At 60.9% G+C, this 4,798-nt stretch overlaps 1 protein-coding gene across 1 annotated transcript in view; it reads right to left on the reverse strand.

Annotated features, from left to right (window-relative positions):
- The window catches only part of LOC113205461 (opioid-binding protein/cell adhesion molecule), a 125,000-nt gene that overhangs the window by 10,438 nt on the left and 109,764 nt on the right, over positions 1–4,798 (reverse strand). The gene's annotated exons all lie outside the window — the stretch shown is intronic.

The raw sequence follows: 4,798 nt of genomic DNA on the forward strand, positions 1-4,798 counted from the left end.
CTTTTTTAAAAATGAAAATAATTACCCCAGGGGTATGCCCCCGAGGGAGGAGCAGCAGGGACTGGAACTGCTGCCGGCCGCGCCCGCGTTGGGTCGGGAGGGCGACCAGTCGACCAGCGCGACCACGGCCAGGACCAGAACGACCAGCGGCGCGACCGCGGGTAGCACGACCAGGACCAGAACGACCAACGCGACCACGGCCAGCACCTCCTCCACTTCGACCACGGTCTCTCTACAACGTGACTTCGACGACAACGCGTGGCGGCGTCGTCTGGACTTCAAACGAGCTGCGCGCGCGGTGGGAGCGGGGGGTCGTGCGGGGTCTCCGCCGAGGGGGCTCCACGTGACAAAACGCCGCCGACAAACCGGGCTGGACGATGGTATCTTTTGGGGAAGGGGGACACGAGAAAAGCCCCCAAGATGTCCCTCAAAGCGGAGTTCCCATTTCTCTCTCTAGGAAGCCCCCCCCCCACCCCCACCCCTCTCGGCCCACTAGCTACCGCGTCGGGACCCTCCCCCCAATAATACCCACGAGAGTAATTACAAACACCTTACCCCCTCCCCTCCCCGCTCCACTCGATGCTTTCACACCGATAATTACAATTACACCGAGCATCATCGTTTACGATATGAGAAATTCGTCGTTTCATTACTCCATAACGACTTGTGGCCCCCGCCACCGCACGCTACCGCGGCGGCGGTGAAGCTCTCCGATCAGAGATTGGGACGGGGGGCACGATTGATATATGAGCCGAAATAACTGTTGAATGCAGCCGCATCGCAGGAAGGGGAGGGGGAGGAGGGAAGAGGTGGGGGCAGGTGTGAATAAAGAGCATCATCATCATCAGAGGACGAGGGAAAGGGGGGGGGGGCGGTCCGATAACAGGGCGGCTGCTCAGTAATTATAAGAAAAGGGGTAATGATTGTGTTGGTCGCTTAATTCATTGATGAAGAGGGGATTGGGGGGGGGGGGGGGGGGGGGGGGGAGGGGGAGACACAGTGAGCCGCGGCGGCCGCGGCTACCGACCGCACCTGCTGGGGGTGGCGGTGGGTGTGTCCCGGGGGGTGAACGTACATCAGAATGATGTCAACATGACACACTTTTGCGACTTTTACGAATATGGCGGGTAGGTAGGCAGGCAGGCTGACCTTATCGCCATAGTCGGGTCAGTGACTCGTTCGTGTTCGGGGGGTGGTGGTAGGGTGCTCCAACCTCATCTGCTGACACACCGCGGAGCCTGGCTCCCCGTTCCCCCGTCCGCACAATCAGCCCACAAAAGGTGCTCAAATACCCGGAAACTGTTTCCTCCTCGTCAAAAGCACTCGATGGGGCTGAGCGGGCGCGCGGGGGCGGCCGGGCGGAGCGGGCGGATAGCGGGGAGGGGGGGCACCGGCGGGCAGAACCACACAGCCTCACACGAATATGAATCGCGGGCAAGCTTTTGTTTGCGGCGACACTCATACGCGGCGGGGCGGGGCGGGGCGCGGTGCATTTCCATGTTCAATGAGGTATGCCGAGGCGGCGCGGCCGGGGGGCGGCGCGTGGAGGTGGAGGAGGAGGAGATGGGGGAGGGGGCTGCTTTCGGCGCGGACTCATTTTCCGGTCGAGCGATCTGTGCGCCCCGCCACACCCTACCTCTCCACAACACAGAGCCGAGCCACAACGACGGCAGCACAGCGCGGCACCCACCCCTTACTCTAGGCAGGCCCCCATGCACCCCGGGTGTGAGCACACACACACACACACACACACACACGCCCCAGTTTCCAACAACAAAGTAAAACTCTTGTTCTGCTTGATTGTTTTCAATGTTTCAATCATCCAACAGTTCACAGTCTTAACAGCAGCCCCCCCTGCACAAACGCAAAAACAACACATCATTCTCGTGCAAAAACCCATCAAACACAAGGAAACCCCGCACCGACTACAAGCACCGGGTTATTACGGTGCCCCGCTCAGTCAGACAAAAATACGACACACAGACACACACACACACAGACAGACGATGCCGGCCATAAAGTCCCCCGCCGCAGTGCCGGTGGTGGCCAGTCCCAGTCCCGCGGCGCCGGCGCCGTCCTCAAGGCCGCCCTGACCGCGGCGGGGCTCGCGGAACTGCAGCGCGTCTGCACGAGGCACGAGGCCACGGCCTCCACGATGGCCGCGGGGCGCCGTTGCTGCTGCTGCAGGGGAGCTGCAGGCCGGGGCAGCGAGAGCATCCCTCTCCCCCGCGCTCGGCTCGGCCCCAGGCTGCACCAGTCTGTGAGAGTGTTCTGTGAGTGTGTGTGTGTGCGTGAGTAAGTGCAAGGGCCAGTTGGTCACTCGGGCGCCGGGCGCGGGCACAGCGGGGGGCAGCCGCAGCACACCCCCCGCCAGCCCCGCCCGTCTGCGCTCGCTCGGTCTCCGCTATTTATAGGGGAAGCGCCGGCGGCGGCCCTTCGTCCGCGACCAGAGCTGCTTCCTCCTCGTCTACATCCTCCTCCTCCTGCTCCTCTTCCTCCTCGTCTACATCGTCCTCCTACTGCTCCTCTTCGTCCCGTCAACATCGTCCTCCTTCTGCTCCACTTCGTCCCCGTCAACAACGTCCTCCTCCTGCTCCTCTTCGTCCCTGTCACCATCGTCCTCCTCCTGCTCCTTCGTCCCCGTCAAAATCCTCCTATCCCGCTCCTCTCCGTCCTCCTCCTGCTCCTGTTCTTCCTCACCGTCTGCATCCTCCTCCTCCTCCTCCTGTTCCTCCTCACCGTCTGCATCCTCCTCCTCCTGCTCGTCCTCGTCCTCCTCGTCCACTGACCCGCCAGTCGCGAGCCGTCCGGAGGACGGGGCAGGAGACAATGGCTCTGCGGCCGCTTGCTTGCATTCCATCCCCGACTCTTCCCATTCATTCATTCATTTCGATTCATTCGATTCATTCATTCTTTTCGACTCATTCGCCGGGGAGGTACTCACTCTGCGGTACACGAGGAGCGCAAGCGCGAATGATGCGGTGAAGACCATTAACTTTTTACTAACTCCATATTCATTCCACTGCTGTTAAAGTGAGAGAGAGAGAAGAGAGACAGCACAGGGCAAGGCAGAGAGAGGGAGGGAGAGGGAGAAGGAGAGAGACAGACACAGACCGTGACCACACTCTGCAAAATACACAGAACTGAGTGCGCCACGCCCCGGCCGCGAGCCAGCGCTATTTTTTTTACGACCCAATCACGGAGACTAGGCTGGCGGGGCTGTCGGGGCTGTCGGGTCCGCCGCCGCCCTCACTCGCACCATGCTCGCACTCCATGCAACTTGGCGCTGAGTGCGAGCCTCTGGCCCTGGCCGCCGCCGGCCGGCGCGCGCCTTTCAGAACGGCCTGGCCTGCTGGTCGGCAGGCTAGAAAGAAGTGATTGGTTGCGTTCGACGACTTCCGTGTGCGCAGGGCATGGAACCGCCAAACACTCGCAGCTAGCTACTGGCAACCAACCAGTGCATGGTTCTGGCCGCGCGGACCGCAGGGAAGCAGTACGGTGTACGATTTTGTGACCGCTGTTTGACTGGTTGACCGACCGGGTTTGACCCGCTCGCCATCAGCCTCTACCAGGCCACCGGCGCGGCGCCAGTGCAGCGGTACAGTTTGAGAAACGAGAAACCCATACAGCCCATGCCACGGGCCAGCACAATAAAGCATTCCGGTAAAGCTAAAATGAAGAAGAATGCAGGAAACAAGAAAACGGAAGTCCAATGGAAAAGCATAGTGACTTCCGTTTTCTTCTTCCTCGCATTCTTCTGCATTTTAGTTTTACCGGAATGCTTTATTGGTGAGCGGCCGGGGAAGCCCGTCGGGGTCAGACCTGCAGCAGCGGGGGGCAGCAGGGCAGCAGGGCGCCGAAGGGAGGCGGTCTAATCTGCGACCAGCACACTCCACTCTGCCTGCTCCGCCCCGCAGTGCCTACCGAGCAGCTACATTGTAGCGCAGCTGGCAGGAAGTGCAGCGCAGTGCCTGCCGCGCAGCGGAGCGCTGCTCACTGCTGCGTTTAGCCCTTTTACGGTTTAGCAGCCGGGCGGGAAGTTTCAAACGGCGGGGCAAGCCCACGGCGGTGGAGGGGGCGGCGGCGCCATAGAGTGAGAATTCTTACCCTGCAGTGAGCAGTACGTTATTAGCTGTGCAAGAGAAGTAGGGGAGGGAGGCCGTCTGGCGGAGAGCGCAGGACGGACCGGGAGGGTGCGCCAACGAGACGAGCTCTGATTGAAAAGTGTGACTCTCGGGTAAGACCCAATCTCGCGCCGGCCCGCTCGACGTGACGTGATATATTTTTCCCGCCACGCCACGCCACGCCCCCCTCAGCCTCTGCTGCACTCTCTTCCACCGTGGACACGACGAGACGAGGCGCGACACGACATCGGCGGTCTTGTGGTTGGTATAGGTAGAGGTCGACGACGCCCTCCTTCGCCTCAAAGAGTTAGGGTTGAAAAATTTCCACAAAAAAAAATCGTAACATTTCCGAAAAATTCTCGAAAATTTCCGGGATTAAACGGAACACTTTCAAGGTCCGGGAAATTTTTGGTTTTATTTCGGAAATTTTCCGGAGTAACTTCCAGGGCTTCCAACCCTATATCACATCTAGCGCGGGGCTCGAGCTCCAACGGGGTGCTTCCCCCGGGGGGGCGTGGGGTCACAGCCGAGGTCGCGGGGGGCTCGTCAGCCCGTCCTGGCCACCCAGGCGCACGCCGCCGGGGGGAGCAAGGGCGCAAGTCAGACTGACTTACAGGGCGAGCAGTCGAGCCTGTCTGTCTTGGACTCAACCGACCGGAAGTCCGGGCCGGGAG

The sequence above is a fragment of the Frankliniella occidentalis genome, unplaced genomic scaffold (genome assembly GCF_000697945.3).
Source record: "Frankliniella occidentalis isolate FOCC.00 unplaced genomic scaffold, Focc_3.1 Scaffold56, whole genome shotgun sequence".
Lineage (NCBI taxonomy): Eukaryota > Metazoa > Arthropoda > Insecta > Thysanoptera > Thripidae > Frankliniella > Frankliniella occidentalis.